Source organism: Aphis gossypii, chromosome X (genome assembly GCF_020184175.1).
Source record: "Aphis gossypii isolate Hap1 chromosome X, ASM2018417v2, whole genome shotgun sequence".
NCBI lineage: Eukaryota > Metazoa > Arthropoda > Insecta > Hemiptera > Aphididae > Aphis > Aphis gossypii.
In genome coordinates, this window is record NC_065533.1 from 44,014,875 (window position 1) to 44,026,213 (window position 11,339).

The window sequence follows — 11,339 nt, forward strand, 5'->3', positions numbered from 1 at the left end:
AGCACCGGCGATTTTATTATAATAAAATATCATGTAATTATTATTATTATTAAATATTTTACCGAGGGTGGTAACCCACCCACGTCACACGTATTTTCGGAGGAAACGACGTAATCATTTAATTGTATTGGCTCTACAAAACATCAAAGTAGGTGCGGGTGGTATATGACCATAGTTATAGGTACACGTATAATAATAGTACAACACCACGACTTACAACCGTCTGAATACACCACCAATCCAAATGACAATATGACGCGCTATAGGTACGTGTGAGATTATCCTCCTTTCTTTTTACTTTCTTTGTCCCCCACCCAACCTCCCGGAGAAATGCAATATATAATAATTATTTGTGTACACGAACGACAAGTGTAACGACGGTACGGACGTACCGATCAAAAGCCGTCCTCGAAAATATTTCACACCTTCGTCACGACAAAGCAGTATCCACTATAAATCACGTAGCATTACTCCATATAATATAATATATATTATATTGTTTCGTACGAAGGGGATAGAGATTTTCTGTAACGTTTCGCACCGACAAAAGTCCGTTCTAATAATAGGTACAATATAATATATATACTATATTATATTCACAAACAATGCGTGTGCAAATAACGATTCCGGCCAGTATACAAAAACACTGGTAAAATATAACCACAAGTGAAAAGTAGGTATACTGCATACGGTCACGGACATCTATTGACTTTTTTTTTATTTTTCAAAATAATGCTCACAAGTACGTTTTTTTCTGAATAACTTTCAATGTTACCATAATCCACTACTAAACAATAATCACAATTATAAAATTCAAAAACAATATACAAGGTATATATGCGTATGCCTAAGCGTCCTAAGCTATTATTGAAAAGTAAGCAGTACAATTCGTCGCTGATTAAACGAATAGCAAAAAATTGACATTGTTAGTTCTACAATTATTATTCTAATAGGTAAAATCGACGCGTTTGTTTTTAATCTCTCTCTCTCCCTCTGTTTTATGGTATTTTAAATTTTGATTTTTGATTCGTTGGTTAAGGCCAAATATTAGAAATTAGATTAAAAAACTGTAATCCAATTAAGAACTAAAAAATATAAACAATATTTGTTTAGGGGTTAATAAAATATTATAAGCTCTCTACTAAATAATTTCTAATAATCTAATTAGGTATATCATCGATTAAATATTTTTCATGCTCAGGTAACGATGTAATCTTTAGTTATAATAAAACTGTACAATAAAATGTATAATATCATTATTTCTAGGTATATGAAATATAATATAAGTATTATATTATACGTGTGTTGTATAAGTATAATATTATCATTTATCATCACAATATTAATCATGTACGATGTACCTACCCATATTTTTATCAGATTGTAAATAATTTTAAAGTGGTATCATGAAATACCTATAATATTAATTATTGCGAATTACGACTAATATAATATTGTGATTATTATGATAAAATATTTTTTTTTACTTCTTTGTTCGTCGTTTTGATCACATAATACGTAAACGGCGAACGATACGCATACATGTTAGTACAACTTATAATTTTATATTATAATAAGGCAGAGTTATTTGTACTGTGAAGCAATTTTACGATTGCAAAAATGTTATCAATGAGATATATACACATATATGTATACTCGTAAAAACAACATCTTGGGATGTTTTTTTTCCTTTTATCAATACACATGTTTTGTTAATGAAATGACAACTATTTTCTATGCAAATACCTGGCATTATATTATGGTATGCGCCAGCATATTTTTCTGAAAGTCATCCGTTCGTTTTGATTACTAAGTATTATATTTGTAATTTTTTTTTTTTTTTTGTCTGCAAATTGTTATAGGATAGAATAAAACACTACCTAAAAACTGATAAAAAATCCCGACGGAAGAAAAACTATAAAATTATATTTTTCTTGGGGGAAGACAAGTTAATGTCAAATTTAGTTCGAAAATTAAAATAGAAATCATTTAAAGATGTAATATTATGTCGTTAGCGATCGTCATCTCATTACGCCAACCTCGGCATAACTTGTACATAGGTAATCTCCATTATCGGATGCAAAAAAATGCCATATATGTCTAAATCATAATTTCCTAATATTATATATATGTTATAATATAGTATATAAAAAACTCATAAAATGCATACTATAGCGTTTGCGATAATGTGGGAGATGACCAGTGCCCTATTATTATCTCATAAATTGTATGCTATAGTGCTATAGTGCCACACTGTCACACAGTTATTTTTATTATACAATCTGTTCTTTATTACAGACTTCGATAGTTATTTTAAAAATGTATGACTCACGTAATCTGTGAACTTATAACTATTAAAATTAAAATAAATAAATCTAAAAATTGAATTTCTCAATTAAGTATAATGCTGAAACGCCTTTACGTTTTAATTAAAATTAAAAAGTTAGCAGATAATTTCATTATCTATGTATTCCAGTAATAAAAAGCAAACATTCCGCTCATGGATGTCTTGAAAAGTCCAGAGGCTTATAATTTTACAATAAACTGCACATATTAAAATAAATAAACAAAATAATACACGCTCATATGCGTCATGTAAAGAACGCTATATGTCCTTTCATGATATGAACAATTAATTGTTTTATTACAGAAAATACTTAATTACTTGAATTAAGATTTGGTTACATTTTTAATAGTATAATAATTATAATAATACTTACTATTAAGATAAGTACAAATTAAATTATTTAAAGTATACCTTTAACAATATTTATTTTGATTTATGATATTTGTTCTTGGTATGAATTCGATTAGATATAATTCGATAAAATAACTTAGTTCGGGATAATCGGTTTAGAGCTTCTGAAAGGCGTCTAGAAATTCACAATCCGCTCCTCTGTTTCTCGTAAACGTTCAATCTAAATTGCTGCATTCGTTAAAAATATATTTAATTTTAAGGGGGTGCCACTTCCGATACATATGGAAGAGTCTCCTTTTTCACTAAGTGTTGGCGTATGAAGCGACGCGTACGTCTTATTTCGAGGTGGTTAATGGAGGTCTCGTGTTTTCCTATAATGTTGTCGAGGAAGGGCCAAGAATAGGGGTTCTCGGTTCTTCGCTGTGAATAATATAATACAATAATATTATCTGGTTTGTACGTGTTGTCTTTAGATTTTATTTTATTTTCACATATAAAATTAAAATATTAATTTTAAAATAAAAATTATTGTTATTATATTTATTTATTATTATTATTATAGACTCGTACAGATCCAAAAACGATATTGCTGTGCAATTTCGCTTAAAATAATTTTAAGCTAGTCAAGTTCTTTTGCGCGTGCGTACAACATATTACGTATTATTACGTATATTGTTATATATTTACGGTTATATTATTGTCATGCAACACAACAACAACAATATTAAGACTAATGCATACAATCATTATTGAGTTGTACGTATTAAAATAATACACCTTTACAGTTGTGTAGTTGAAAGGGCGTGTAAACGGTTTAATGTGTACATTGCATAAATATAAATATATATATAGTTAGGTCATCGGCATCCGAGAAGTGTATAATATATAATGCATGTATATATAGTTATATAGTTGTATCTGATCGCGGCCGAGGTATTTCGATCGACCACAGTTGTAATAATAACAATTATTATTATTGTTATTTTATTATTATATTGTCCGTCAAACATCGTCATCGGTACGAAAAAAAAAAATATATGACAATGACGAACGGAAATTTTTTTCATGAGAAACTCTTACAATATTATATTGGCAACGCCCACGGCGGACGGAGAAATTTCCATTATGAGAAATCGACCACACCACATAGGTAGTAGCTTTATATTATTAACGCGAGAAAAAATCGAAACGACTATATTATTATATAAATATACCTAAATACTACTTACTCGTATATAATGGTGTGTGTGCGCTTCAGACGTCACTTGTGTGTACCCTTCTTGACCCTAAATATATGCTTCAATAGTTTAACTAGATGCTTTTTTCTTTTATAAATATATATACCTACTCGAAATGTGTCCTCTAAAAGGACATAATATTCGCATTGTAACCATAACATTGTATAGACGTCCGATAATATCCCTTTCTGTAAACCATTCTATAGTACTGTAAGGACCCGTGGACAAAGAAATTCCGCACTCTTGAATATTATAATAATTTGCACTGCGGTGCTATAACGCCACGGTATAAGGCTACGCGTATAATATGTGAACACATGGCATGCATTTAATATAACATAAATGCATATTATCTACATAACGAATTAAAAAATATCGTGTTTGCATAATATTATGATATTACGTATCGGCGATTCGGTTACGCCGTTACTACCGTTATACATCATGGCAATGGAATATTAATTAAACAACAATAATAATATGATTATCGTACCATTTATACGTCTTAATACCGTATATAGAAAATAGATATGGCGTACACGACGTATAAATATGATATAGTTAAATCAGTTTGTAATGTCAGAGTGAAAAAAAAAACAGTCGTCTATATTATAATAAGTAATAACTAATAAGTACCCACCTGTATGGAAAAAAAAATAAGTATTATGTCATTCCATTAAACGGGATAATTATTAACAGATGAAAAAAGCAGATTAAAATTAAATCCGTCGTTTAAGAAAAAAATTCAATCATTTTTTAACACGAAATGTGTTATATTTCCAGTATAAACTCCGTAAATGAGACTCGCCGTACTCAAAAACCTGTTCAGTATTTAGTATACCGGCCCGCATTCATTGAAGTGTAATTAATAGACTTTATTCCAATGATTTAAACATCAAGTATTTTCAGAAAATTCCATGTAATTAACATTATCGGATTAATGTTACAAACATAATCAGACTGTATAAACTGGATTTATCATCCCGGGATAGATGGACCCGCGGGGACATAACGTATACGAAAACCGGGCTCAACTCAGTCAAAACTCACTAATTTTAATTTTTTTCCTTTTCCACAATTTACACACCTCTATAGGTAATAATATGGAAGTCAACTGTTGTGTAAATCGATGAATAACTTAAATTGTCCATGTCGTTTAAGAATAAACTCTGCGTTCGAATAAGTGGCATTATTTAATCCAGGTCATAAATATGCGTAAATAATTTTTATTTTTCCCACTGGACCGTACTAATATTATATTATATAGTAACACGCATAGGTACTATAACATGTATACGAAATAAATATTTATTCTATTATTATATATTATATATTATATTTCGTGAGGACCCGTTTGTATACAATAAGTCGTGAGTGTGCGTGTTATTAATGGAAGTATGTCTTAAACGATTCACTTTATAAGACACATTTTTATTAATCGTAAATATTGGTATTAATTTCGATTTGGTGGTCGTCACTCGTATCTCGTTTCTGAATGACGGCATGCGCTGCAGGGAGCGGAAAAATAGCCGTGTGTATACGTTTCAATTAGTGTTATGGTCGTGTGTGATTTTCCGTCCACCTAGTAAGAATTTCGTGATAAAAAAAAATTGTAGAAAAATATTGTAATGACATTGATTCCACGCTGTACATTGCATATTGTTATTATATTCTAGACAAGAGAATATTATAAGTACATTGAAAAATACAGTGAATGAAAATAGTTTCGTTTTTTTTTTAAATACAGTTTCAAAATGCATTGAAAAAAAATGTCCAATATAACTGATTTTTTAATTTTAATAATTCGAAGAATAATTATCTCTAAACGTATATGCATAGGTACGAGTTGCATTAATATAATACACCTGAAACGTATGAAAACCTTATACGGACAAGTCGAAAACTTACTCCATAGTACTGTAGTAGGTACTTACTACATACCGTTAGGTTAGGTACCATAATATACATTTTTTTTCCTGGTTGAATCGACGACCGGGAGGGAACCGCTTTCGCATTACTTCCTCCAAATATAACAAATATACATTATACATATTCATAAATAACTTACTTTATTAGTTATTACAATGACGTCGTGCAGCTTTTTATAAATATTTTAAATTTTCCGACGTACTCGTAAATGTCTGGGCTATCACGTGAAATGATGAAATATTATTATAATATTAATATTATGTCCGTACGTAGTAGTTGCGTCTGTTCGGTTACGGAGATAATAAGTGAAAAAATAAAAACTAAGACATTTCTAAAATTGCTACTAAGTATAAGGTATGGGGTTGACTGTCCTCTTCGACATCCCACCCCTCCCCTTGAAGGCGCCTCTGCCAAAGTATTACTGCGTGTGTACAAATTACAGACGGGTAGCGTCCTCTTAATTTTATAATTATTATATATAAGTGCACAGCCCTCTGCACGGTGATGATGATGATGATGATGATATTATCGTTAAACTCCACCACTGTGTAATATAACAAGAATAACAATAATAACAGTAATATCGTAACGTCACGACTTTCGGGTGGTTGGCGGGCGGAGGACACAGACCGAGAGAACGAGTCTCTATCCGCGGCTGTCGCGATGAGTGTGTTGTATATAGGTGCGTTGTAAAACGCCCAAAAATAAAAACCACGCGGTCCTCGTCGTCACGAGTTAATTGCTCCTCGCCAGATGTCCACGACTGGCGCGCGAGACTCGTCGCCGGCGCACACTAGTACATAATATTATATATTACTATTATTATTATTATCATCATCATCATCATCGCCGTATACGTATATAAACGCGACGTCGGATGGATATCCGCATCGCCTCGGACGCGAATGATTTGTGTCGACGAGCGCGCTAAACCAATTAGCACCCGCCGCCGAGTCCTTATTTTTAATGGACGAGTCGCGTTAAAAACGAAACGCCACCGCCGTTGCTCGTGGACGGTCAATTATAGTTTTTATGGGCTCTATTTGTCGCCCACCCGCACGCGCGCACAAATACGCATAACGGTAACGTATATTATAATAATAGTAATACCTAATAATATTATATAGCAGTACGCAGTATAATATATAAAATAATGTGTAACGAGTATATATATACGATAACAATAATAATAATAATAGCAATAATGATCTAATATAATATCACAATGGTTTAACGACGACGTCACAGTCGTCGTCGTAGTTTTATTTTTCCCTTATATAGGTACTTCGTGTGCGACGATATTATAATATTTTTCAAATCCTCCGGCCGACCGTGACAGCGCCGCCACGGTATAACATGACAAAGTATATTAGCCCGGTGCCGATTTTCAAAATTTGCGACGATTCTTGTGAATTTAAAAATTATGCTTTATAGTTTATACACTTGAGTGACTATAATTATACTCTTCCACGAATCCGTGCTATCTGATACCTATTTAGAGGGGAGAGAAATCATCTATGTGTTGTATTAACAAAATTGATTTCCCAGAAAAAACTTTTATAAAATTAACGAATTTTGCATTTTTCTGCCAGTTTTCAATTCAAAAAATCTATAGGACCGCAGACCCACCGACCACCGGTTGAGAAACACTGTCTTAAAGTCTATATTTTTAAGGGCAGAATGACATGTACTGGGTGCTTTAAGTATGTGTAGTTGATATGTATCGCATTTAAATTATAAACATTTTTAAAGACCGGTGGGCGGTGCACAATTTATTTGGTGCCAGGACTTCAAGTCTCACATAATTCCATAAAATATCATAAACGTATAAGGATGACCATCGCACCCACAATATTATGTTGTCTTACTAACACATAAAATAGCAAATTTTAGTGGGTACTTAATAGCTAAAAAATAAAAATATTTCAATTTGAAAATGGACAATTACTTTTATGTTTAAATATGAGTTGCATTTCACGCGTGATGTCATAAAATCATATCATCCGACGGAGCGTATCTATTTAAAATACATAAATGGTATTATATTCTTCGTGCAATTAAAATAATTATTCAATGTATAAACTACAATATTATAATTCTAAAAAGCTTATATATTTCTTTAAATATTCGTAATATTTCAATAGTATTAAAAATCGTTTCAGGTAAGTTTTTATAGGAACGATTAAAACAAGATATTAAAGATAAATAATATTATATTATGTAAATTTAAGTTTAAGTTATTAAAATTGTCAATTTCATATGTGTTTTATATGCTATATGTGTTATTAATATAACAGAGTCGTCAATATAAATGTTTAAAAATCAAAAGAGGTCCTTTTAGTTATTTAGACGACCCTAATAAAACAATGTTAAATTGTCAGGTATTCGAAATAAATTACAGTTTATGTTTTTGTATTTTTTGAATAATTGTTAGATTTTCAAAAAAATCTCTTCCTTTTAGTCAGAAAAGTTAGTAAAATAAATTACTTAACATTATCTAATTAATAATTTCACTTTACAATAATATATGAAATTTCAATTTGATGGATTCATCCCTTAGCAACTGATAAAAATAGTCATCCAGGCACTTGTTATAATATATTAATATGTTAACGTGAAAACGTTATTTATAATAGGCATTTTTTAATTAATCTCTTGGGGAAAATGTTTATATTTTTATTCGAACCCGAATCATCCGACAATTGTTGTATACTTTACTATTTCACCGTGTACACGAGTTAAAGTATTGTTAGTCTATATTCTCTCTATATACGCATATGTTTGTACAACAAGTATTGACGATCTTTGGTTCCATTGTTTACGCTATACGCTCATCTATTAGTCTTCTAAGTATTCCCGTGCGTTTGGTCTCCAAGGATATATTATGGTCTATTTTAAGTGGTAGTGCGGTCGTCACGATGTAACGACAAGCCACCGAATTATCCGTCTAACGTTAATACGATAATTGTCGAGCGCTTGTTTTCTAATGTAAAATTGAATTCGTTCCAAGACAAGAATGAAAAAAACAACAGTTTATTGTCGCGATTTAGTCGGATTTATTGTGTATACATTATATACACACGGTGTACTTTTATTAGTTACATAAACCTACAGAGAATCAAGTATAGATTACTAATTTGGTCGTATAATTCGTAAATAATATACGCTAATCAAAATAAATATTTCGGCACACCTAATGTTTCTAAAAACTAAATTATCAGTAATGTAATTAAAAAAAAATTGATTTTATTAGTAAATAATACATGCAATAGAACAAATTAATAAGTTACACGTATTTTATTTTAATTTAAATTTGTGGCGAAATAATTCCTAGTAACAACTTATAAGTATAATGAGTAATGACGTCATACAGATTTTCAAAATATGTAAAACATTACTTCACGGATATGTCATCTATATCGTATTATATATGTGTACACTATACATACTGTACGGTTATAGTTGGCTATTATATTTCAAATGGTTGAGACTGTTTTGTGTTTGGGAGATCCATACACACGGTTTTCACTCACTGCTTATGTGCTTTTAACATTATAAATTATTATTTATATTTTTTATTATGTGTGACTTTGACAATGAGATTCCATGACACTCGAGTGCATCTGTCTCGGGGTTCTGCCTACACTTGAAGATGACTACCACCAAAAGCATCGTGGAAAACAAGTGCATGACGAAATATAGCGTCTGAGTGAAACACGCCGAGGGGACGCAAATAATCCATTTGAATCATCGTGCTCGGCATTTCATTTTCAGCAAAATATGCGCGCGCACAATTGTCTACTGTCTGTGTGCGATGGTCATAAAATATATTTTGCACTCGTCTCTCGTTAACACTTTACTAGTTAATAAAATTATTTTACAATTTAAAATCAAATTGAGTAAACACATTCTGTAGGTATTCGTATCATAATGTATTTTATTCCAATGAGACCGAATAACTCATCACGAGTGCGATGGACTCGATGACACAAAGGATTCTTTCAAATCAATATGTTGGCGATTATCATCATCATATTGTCGTTCGCCAGAACGAACCGTCAAACGCTCAGCGCTGCAATTCCGAACCTATGTACGTATTGCAGAGTATAATAAATGAACGTTGAACAGTAACGGATACGGCGTTTAATGTATTTAATAACGATTATCTGCACACGATGTATATTTTATTTTATAATGGGTAATATTTATGATTTCTTTTGATATATTGTGTTATGCGGAGGATGGGAGCAAATCGATTACCGATCGACTTCGTGCGTTGTTTTACGCTTATACTATACTACACGAATATAGCCGATAGAATAATAAATAATATTATAATATTACGTGAAATTTCGTACAGGACGTTGCCGAGTGTGTTACCGTGTATATTGTATATAATATGCGCGCGTAAACCTACCTACGTTGGTACATGACGTCGTGAATTGCAGCATGTATGCGCGAGACTCGATGGTAATAACGATAATAATATAATGGTATTGGACGTATACAATATCATAAAGACGGGAAAATTAATAATATTATAAGACGAAGAAGAAACAACCGCTTACGCGACGACTTTGGCATTGATGATGATACCTCTCGGCGCGGTGTACGCGCTTATAATATACGCGTACATACAGGCAGCTGTCGCGGTCCAAACACTCGTGTGTGCAGAGCTATAGTATTAAAGGTATATAGGTACAACTTAATAATATAATTATTTTAATATGCACACGGATATAAAGATAATAAAAATAATTTTCTGTAAAGAATAAAGAGACGCGCGTAGTGTGTTACGAGAGACGATATTATTAATATATTATATAAGCAACCGCCGTATATACGTATATACATAATATATATTATATGAACCCCGAAGAATGAAAATAAAAATTCAAAGCTTACACACACGCGCACAACATCAGCGCAGTATTATAATAATTTATAATATTATACGATTGATAATTAGTTGTTAACTTGTGTGTGGGCTCGGTCGCCGCTAAAATATATATTATATACGTATACAACCGATCGGCCGGTGGCGGACGACCGATGGCGCAGCGGGTATTCGCCGCCGCCGAGAGAGAAGAAGAGAGACAGAGTTAGTGAGCAGAGAGAATGTCCGGCCGGCAGCGACTGTATATGTACCTCTTCCCACCGTTGCCCGTCGTCTGTCTCGACAATCTCCACCTCGCGGAGGGCATCTAATTTTACTAATTATTATTAGACCCGCACACTCGTCGCTCTACATATATATATCGGTCGGTCGCGCCGAGAGTCTGCTCGCCACACGCACACGTATACGCGAATACTTTCGTGCACGGCGATCGTCAAAATTTCGAAAACTCAAAGTTTTCCTATAGAAACATTGTGTAGAAAAACGCGTGTTTGGAGGAGTCGCCGTGACCGACCCGTGGAGACACTTATGTCGAAATCATACACCGACTGAAGCAGTTAGTGAAGAGTGATGTAGA